Raw genomic sequence first — 9631 nt, forward strand, 5'->3', positions numbered from 1 at the left:
GTATGCATATATATGTATATGTGTGTGCATGTGTGTATGTATATGTTTGTATGTATGTGTTATATGTATTGTGTATGTATGTATGTATGTATGTATGTATGTATGTGTGCATGTGTGTATGCTTATGGGTATGTATGTGTATGTATGTGTGTATATGTATATATATATATATATATATATATATATGTATGTATGCCAAGGACCGTCTTCAATGTCATGTCTGCTTAAGCGTGTGAATTCGCTGGCAGGACTAAAAAAAAAAAAAAAAAAAAAAAAAGTTATTTTCGGGCTCATGGACTTTCAGTGAGTGAGGGAGTGGCACTCGTCTGACAAGACTTTGCAATCATCATGTATGTATGCATGTGTGTGTGTGTGTGTGTGTGTGTGTGTGTGTGTGTGTGTGTGTGTGTGATTTAGTAGGTATATAAAATGAAGGACGAGGACACAGAAAGAAAATGAAAGATACAAATAACTAAGTATATATTTTTTCTATAATCCCTCATTCGACGTAAATGCATCGCTTAGGTAGTATATGATAATTAGCAAAACGATCCGGGTTATTTTAAAGAATAGACATAAGTAAGTTCGACATGGTTTTATACACACCTGCTGTTGCTGGAAAAGCCATCATAATTTAATACAAAGGCGTACGTATTCATTACACGTTTGTCTTGCGATGCATGAAACGTATGTGCCCTCATTTTTGCGCGTTGCTCAGTGATTTGATGAGTTAGTTCGTGGTCGTTGCATAAGAGATTTGGTGGTAATCTAAACAGATTATACACCTTGCAACCAGTTTGTAAAGATCGTATGAACTTTTACTTGTTCAAATATGTTTAGCTTAGAAACACAACCAGATAATAAACAATCTTGTTATAAAAACGTTTAATTTTTTATCCTCCTCCGCATCATTTATGTAAATAAAGAATAATAGGATTGTGTAGCTAATACGAATACAAGTAACACGCACGAAAGTTGGAATTTTGTACAGGAGCATATGAAAATTGTAAATAGTATTTGGTAATATTCTGATGACAGATATGCACTTATATATATATATATATATATATATATATATATATATATATATATATATATATATATATTTCAGAATAAAAGTATCCAAAAATGAGCTGATATGGAAACCTGTGATTATAAGATTTACAAGATATTACTGGCAGTAATATTCTATAAGTATTATCCCACCTAAATAAGAATTGCTCGATGTACAAGATAGAGCAAATAAATCAAATTTTAGTCATTCAATGAATTAAAAAATTTATGACGTGAAATGTTTGACTTTCAGATCAAAAGACTTTTATTATTTTATGTAAGACAAAGAATACATTTGAAATATTTTAACTCCTTATCCTATGACTAAAATTATATATATATATATATATATATATATATATATATATATATATATATATATATATATATATATATATAGTAAGTTATAAAATATATATGGCGATGTTGCTACACTGAATATTCCGCGTTTCATCCACTCTAGGACTCTTCAGGCTTATAGAGTCCTAGAGTGGATGAAACGCGGAATATTCAGTGTAGCTTAATCGCAATATACATTTTATAACTTACTAACTAGCTCTACATACGTATTGAGCACTTTTGAAGTAAATACTTAAAGTTTACGCATAAATTTATACTTTCGTATATTAATATTATGTGAGTAAATTAAGTAGTTATATATGTATATATAAAGTATAAAAGTATTTGGCAATGTACAAATTATATTTATACCCTTGGTATATATGTATACGTAAATTATAAAAAGTATTTGGTAATATGCAAAGTTCACTTGCATATATATATATGCATTTTGTGCATATGTAAATGCAAATTGTCAAAAGTATTTGGTAATATAAAATTACATAAATGACCTTGGCATATATGCATATGCAAATTGTAAAAAATTAAAAGATTATTTACTGCCTAAGAAAATTGCAAATTGTTACTTGTGGATATGCCCGTTTAAAAAACGTATTTTGTCCAAAAGCAAATTACAAACATGGGCACATGTATATAAAAAATAAAAATAAATATAAACATAAAATGCATGGGGCGGAAATTTCAGTTTCGTAGATATGCACATATATTTTACTTAGTTATTTCATATGAAAATTTAAAACGTATTTGGTAGCATGCTAATTAATTTTTTACATAATATATGCAAATTAATTTAATTTCTTTCATAAGTGTATGCAAAATTTAAAAAATGTGTTAAAATGCTAATGAACAGTTGTACATTTACATGTGCAAGTTAAAAATGTATTTACTAATATGATAATTATGAATTTGTACAAACACATATATATGCACATGTTTATGGGAATTTTCAAATTATATTTCACTCTTTAATTTATACCAATCGTTTTATTTATGAAGCTCGATGTATTTAAATAAACAACAGAGCATATACAAATGGATGACATAACATAATAGCTATATTACAAATTCCAAAATATTATTTATGTTACCATTTATTTCTTTCAACATGTCAAAATGCCCGCTTCTTTACAGCACTTGTTTCGTAACGCAGAAACAATCAGTTATTATCATGTCAATTTTGATTTTTTTTTTGCGCTGACTCATCAGAAAAAGTGGAACTTCAAAAAGAAAAGAAAAAGTATCGGCCATGATCACATAAAGTGTAAAAAAGCCTAAGAATAGTTGCATCGCGTGTTATGATATTGAAGTCATGCTTGATTTAATAGAAAGGATGGATAGCTCGTTTGATCTGTGACGTTATTTGACTGTGGAAATAATTATATCATTTCACATTCTGAATATATATAAGAAATTTCACAATTGAAAGTATCCTGTACCTGTATAAGGCCACTATTCGCCCATGTATGGAGTACTGTTGTCACATCTGGGCTAGTGTATCTGCTGCTTGTCTCTCGCTCCTGGACAGGGTTCAAAAGAGAGTCGCCAACCTGATAGGTCCGGAACTGTTCTCTAGGCTTCAGCCTCTGTCCCATCGACGAGATGTTGCATCCCTCTGCATGTTCTACAAATACTTTAATGGTGAATGCTCTGACGAACTGCAAACACTTGTACCTCCTCGATGTAACTACCCCCGACAAGCTAGTAAGTCTCATCCCTTTACAATAGAAATCCCTATGTGCAAGAAAGCATTTTACTCCAATAGTTTCTTCCCCAGAACTGCAGGTCCTTAGAACTCCCTTCCGGGATTCTGCTTTCCCAACTGTACTGATATGCAGAAGTTCAAGTGTAATGTGAACAAACATCTTTCTACTCATCTCCCTTCATAATGCCCCTGCAAATTAAGTCCCTGATAGTAGCCCCCTGCTTCAAAATGGCACTGTGCCTTGTTTGGGGTGAAAATTGAATAATATATATATATATATATATATATATATATATATATATATATATATATATATATATATATATATATATTTATGTGCGTGTGTTGAAATTTATAAAAAATATTTCTTCTTCACTATATCAGCTTTAAAAATGTTATGGAAGAAACATCAAATTGCAAGTTTGTATACATCTCTTCAACTTTTTTTTTTCTTTATAACATACACAAAACATAATGCAACGCCTAACACCCTTCTCTAATATGGGGTAGGAAGGAGAAGCTTCCAAACTCAACTGCTCCTTTTTGCCGATTCAGTGGAAGGCAAAACTTCCTGTCCATTCAACACATAGGAGTTATATTAGGTTGGTGCAAAATAATGTCGTTTTTTTTTTTACGTTTATAGATCTGATAACAAAAACGACATTATTTTTTGCACCAACCTAACATTTACCTTCAAACAAGGCACATTTCTACTGAGAATTAGAAGTTAGTTTTATTAAGGCATTCTAAGTGGAGATTTGATCAGGAAGATATTTATTAACTTTATATTTACGTTTCTGCATGTTGGTACAGTCGGGAAGACAGAGAGCAGGGTGGGAATTAAAATCGCAGGCAGTTCGGGTAAAAACAGCTGTTTGAATAGATCTGTTTCTCCTCCCTCTGATCAAGGCTGAGAAATAGGGGAAGATGTCTGTAGAGCTGCCTCCTTGTGGGATGCTGCCACAGAAGATGCTGAGTATTCTGATGTAAACACCATAAACTTTACTTCCACTTTATTCCACTCAGGGATAAGGGTTATTGCAAGTACATTAAGTTAGTGAGGAGATTTGCTGAAGTGTTTACTTAAGTGGGGCGGTTCATTAGGAATTTGTTAACATTGGACTTGAAGACATCCAAATTGTAGTCCGGAGGGAAGCAGGCAGACGGAACAGAGTTCCACAGGCGTGCAGTTCTAAGAAAGAAGCTTTGTTCATGGAATCCGCGTTTTGATTTAGGCACAGATATAGAGTGGGGGAAATTTTTCACAGTGGATTCAGCTAGACGGGTGTTTCTCGTGAAAGATTGGCGAGGGGGGACCAGAGATTGGAGTTCAGACGAGCATCTGCCATGGAAATAACGATAAAACAAGGACAGGACTATCCTTTGATAGATGCTAACAAGCACGTTTGTTTGTCTTGTACGCCGTTTTTTACGGTTTTCGTGGGATTGTGACGTTGTTCTTGACGTTGGTAAGGCACTTTTATACGACGATAGCGTCTCTGAGTATTACCAAGAACAACACGGACATTTAATATGAATTGAGTATAAAAGTTATTCTTTAGTGAAGGAAGAAAAAGAAGAATATATACGAAACATGCATAATGTTGCAATATTTTTTTAAAGTATGCTGGAGTATAATTTTAAAAAGTTGGAAGTTTCTACTTATAGACACTGACGATAGGAACTGGCCAATCAAATGGAGCCACGTTCTGAAAGCAACTAATCAGAAACAAGAATGGGTTCGATAAAAATATTGAATTTTTCAGCATTCCCGATTTTATTTTCATGTCCAATATGAGCAGGAATTTGCTCTTCGTTTGCACACTTTTACAATCCGAGAATTTTATAGATCGTCTACCCAATGGAAAACCCTATTCTTCGTTTTTGTATTGGCTTTTACAAGTCAAGGCTTCTCTGATTGACGCCTGCCATTCTTTTTTAAACAAGATTTTTCCTTTTTTTTTAAAACAAAAATCGCTTCCAATTCAAAAGGTTATGGGCTCAGTGGTACTTTAGTTAGATGGATAAGAATCAGAATTCGACTCGTGACAACTGAAATTTTTGGGATGTTTACGAATTCAAAACATCATATCTATATAAAATGGAAATCAATGAAATATTGAAATAAAAGTAGATAGCAGGTGATACCTAAAACATGAACAAAGTTTGGTAAATAAAGAATTGAGAAAAACGAAATTTTATAACAAAATATCTTCTATAAGTCTCACCTGTCTGTTTAAATGTATGTATGTTTCTATGGCTGCCTAAAACTTTCGACAGAGGCGACGGATTTTCACGCCATCGGTATCGTTGTGAAGCTCGACCCTTCGGACGACAAATATCGAAAAATTAGCTAAAAGCATTAATTCCTCCACTCTCAACTGGGCACTTTTCTACAGGGAGCAGTCGCTTTTTTCGCTTATATTTTCGAAAGTAATCCTCTTTTTTCGATTGACTAGCCTTAATTTAAATACTCATCACTTCCGGTTTAGCGATGGGCGCAACAGCAAAAGCGTCGTGTTTTTTCACGGTCTTTTCCCCCTTCTCGTTACGGGTTCGAGTCTGCCTGCCTAATACCACTTTTTTTCTTTTTTCTCTCTCTTTTTTTTTGGGGGGGGGGCTCAACACACATGTCTAAACACCCGGGAAACGCCGGCCACGCAAGCTAGTTCGTAAATTAGTTTAATAATCATAAAACAAAATGTTAATAGTGTGAATGTATGCGCATGTAAGCAATATATGTATGTGAGTATTTTTCAGCGTGACATTGTGAATTTGTGTGCGTTGGTTTGTCTTGTTTTTGTTAATCCATGTATATCTGTGTGTAGCGATTCGTTTCTGTTCGCCTGGTTATTGTAGTCCGTAGAAACGTTCGCATGAGCTGAGGAAAGCTGGTTTGTAAGTTTCCGCCACCCCCTGGTCCCAAAAGTTACGGTGGTGTTTGTAGAGAATATGTTCTTGGATTTTTCTGTGCAGGCGCAACTGGGGAAATCTCATTTATTTTCTAGATTTTGGTTGTTTGTTTTATAAGAATTTTAAACTTCGCATCCGCTTACTATTTTCACATAGACGTGTAACTTTTGGGAGGGTTGGAACGATTTTAATTTATTAAAAATGCCTGGAGGTAACATCTTACTGTGAAAACTTACTTAAAATAAGGAAGTCATGAAGAAAGCGAATCCAGACGGAGCGAGGAAAAAAGAACGTGAGCAATCAGAGCGATTTGCTTTGTTAAGCTTTCGTCGAAATCAGTTCAAGATTTAATAGCCAAAAATTCTAACCTCATCAAATACTTCAGAATAACGAGTAGTAATTTTATTTCAGACTATGCTGATCCAAAGAAATAGCTTTTGTTATAATACTAGAAGACTCCTTTAATCAAGGCTTATATATATATATATATATATATATATATATATATATATATATATATATATATATATATCACATGCACGATCGAGCACTTTATTGGATTTTTTTCATCATCTTCTGACACGCTATACAGCCTCCGCAGTTCCGATTTCTGTATCGTCTTGACATTGGTCGGTTACGCGGTTGAGCACTCTAGAAAGGTCAGTTTTTCAATCTCGTTGATTAATTTACGCTGACCCTTTTCAACCTTTTATGGTTGATTCGGCGTAATGAAACCAATGGTACGACCTTGAAATATGTATATACAGTGTCGTAATAAATATTGTATATATATATATATATATATATATATATATATATATATATATATATATATATATATATATAGTAGTATAAAATATATATAGCTTAATTTTATAGCTTACTACCTAGCTCTACCTACGTATTGAGTACCTTTGAAGTAAATACTTAAAGTTTACGCATAAATTTATACTTTCGTATATTAATTTATGTGATTAAAAGAAATAACTCTCTCTCTCTCTCTCTCTCTCTCTCTCTCTATATATATATATATATATATATATATATATATATATATATATATATATAAGCTTTTATTCTTTTTAACCTTTATCTACAGCTGGTGGCCTAAGTGTATCAGAATTTTTGTAGGAATTTTTAACACTCCTAACACGAAATTGCGAATAAAATATAAAAAAAAACTCTGGCACCGTCGCAATTTCTCTTTTAAAAATGGGTTGTTTATTTTCTTTATGGATTATACTTCCAAAATAAACTATTAAAGTTGTTTTAAAAGTAATAGAAATTTTCTTTAAACAGTAATGAAATCAATTGAATGTTACGAGTTCAGTATTTTTCAATTTTTAAACTTTAAAAATCTATCAAAATTTTTCTTTTGATTCTGTTTTTACGATATTTTCAGTGTCAATATGAAATTTTATCCTCTTTCCAATAAACAGAATATAACATTTTAGACAAACGTTTTTTTTTTTAATTCACGCCCACCTCCCATTTTCAAATGTCTATTAAAAAGTAACTAATTAATTTACTCACCAAAGTTTTATATATCACAAATTGAAGATAAAATATCAATAAATAATATATTCAAATTTAAAACAAAGAAGTAGTGTTTTTTTAGAAATTTACCTGTAAAATTAATAGTTTAAAACCTTTTTTTTTTAAACCACGTTGTTTGTTTTTTCTTTTTTTTTTTTTTTTTTAATGAAACCTTGGTCCTTGCTCGTTTAATTGAAAAATAAATTAGGGCTTGAATTACATTTTTCGAGTAGTTATAAGCTTGGAAAGACAGGGGTCGAATTAATTCACGCCTCCCATTTTGAAATGTCTATTAAAAAGTAAATAATTAATTTACTCACCAAAGTGTTATATATCACAAATTGAAGATAAAAGATCAATAAATAATATATTCAAATTTAAAACAAAAAAGTGGTGTTTTTTTTAGAAATTTACCTGTAAAGTTAATAGTTTAAAACCTTTTTTTTTAAACCACGTTGTTTGTTTTTTCTTTTGTTTTTTTTTTTTAAATGAAACCTTGGTCCTTGCTCGTTTAATTGAAAAACAAATTAGGGCTTGAATTACATTTTTCGAGTAGTTATAAGCTTGGAAAGACAGGGGTCGAATTAATTCACGCCTCCCATTTTGAAATGTCTATTAAAAAGTAAATAATTAATTTACTCACCAAAGTGTTATATATCACAAATTGAAGATAAAAGATCAATAAATAATATATTCAAATTTAAAACAAAAAAAGTAGTGTTTTTTAGAAATTTACCTGTAAAGTCTGAAGTTTAAAACCTTTAAAAAAAAACACGTTGTTTGTTTTTGTTTTGTTTTGTTTTTATAATGAAATCTTGGTCCTATCTCCTCTAATTGAAAAAAAAAAATTTCGAGGAGTTATAAGCTTGGAAGACGGGGTGGAATTATTCAATATTTTTCACGAAATTTCTGACACACCTACTGGTGCCCCCGTCTCCGCTTTTCTTCTCTGCATCAAGAACCTATTATATTTCAAGTGTACTTATCTCCCCTCTCAGACCTGCAGGGGCAACGACCGCCTATCCCAACACTTCCAACTGGGCTTTTCAGAACACAGTGACCATCACGGCACCCCAAACACTAAAATCCATAGCATTGCTTTTTCTTTCTTTTGCTTTTAATCTCCAGCTTATCATAATCTAATTTATAACAGCCCACTATGTTTGTCCGTCTGTTTGTTTGTTTATCTCCATTTTTTCAAAATTCATCTTCCCCCAGACGCAAGGTTTCAGAGCGACACTAGGTAGTCCAAATGATTGCATTTTTTTGTGGATAGTTTTTTTTTTTATGGGATTTTAGCCGGTAAAAATAGCTGCAGAGAAGTCATAATTGAAAAAAAAAACATCGGAACTTGGCAGGTGCTAGTCGATTTAAAGTACTCCTGTCTGCATGCGCAAATATACGTTTATGCGTTAAAATCGTGTCTTAACTATTTCTCATCCGCCTGACGATAGCTCAAATGGTGACGTTTAAGGCTGGAGAGCTAAATGTTTTGGTTTCGATTCTAGTTGAGGGCACCTAAGTGATATTCTACTTCTATTTTTGAAATCACTAATATATATTGGACACCATATTCATTAGAGAATTGGATCTATAATAATAAATACGAAATCTGGCTCTATAATAATAAATACGAAATCTGTATAAATTAAAATGTCATATTTAAGCATTTTTTATAACCAGGCAACGGCGGGCGCTCTGCCAGTAAGATATGTGTTTACTTTTTATCTGGCGTGTGCTGATAGAATATATTGTTACACACGTTTACACACATAGACACAACACGTTATGTAGTGTACCTCGTAAGGAATAACTCGACTCACCTTTTCGTGTTTTAACAACGACATTTATTTACGGGTAGTTTCTTGAATAAATCGTGTTGATCACTTAAGAGAACGTCTTGATAAATACTCGTTAACATTGCACTTGAAGGCGGCTATGCTGTAATCAACAGGGAAACAGTCCAGCTGTATTGTTCCACGGATTTGAAGTTTTTGGAAACTGTTCACGGAAGCAATGTTTAAAGAAAGAAGTAAAAGTTCATTGTGGTATTGGTGTAAACATGCA

The sequence above is a fragment of the Euprymna scolopes genome, chromosome 17, assembly GCF_053919585.1.
Source record: "Euprymna scolopes isolate OS-2025 chromosome 17, ASM5391958v1, whole genome shotgun sequence".
Taxonomy (NCBI): Eukaryota; Metazoa; Mollusca; class Cephalopoda; order Sepiida; family Sepiolidae; genus Euprymna; species Euprymna scolopes.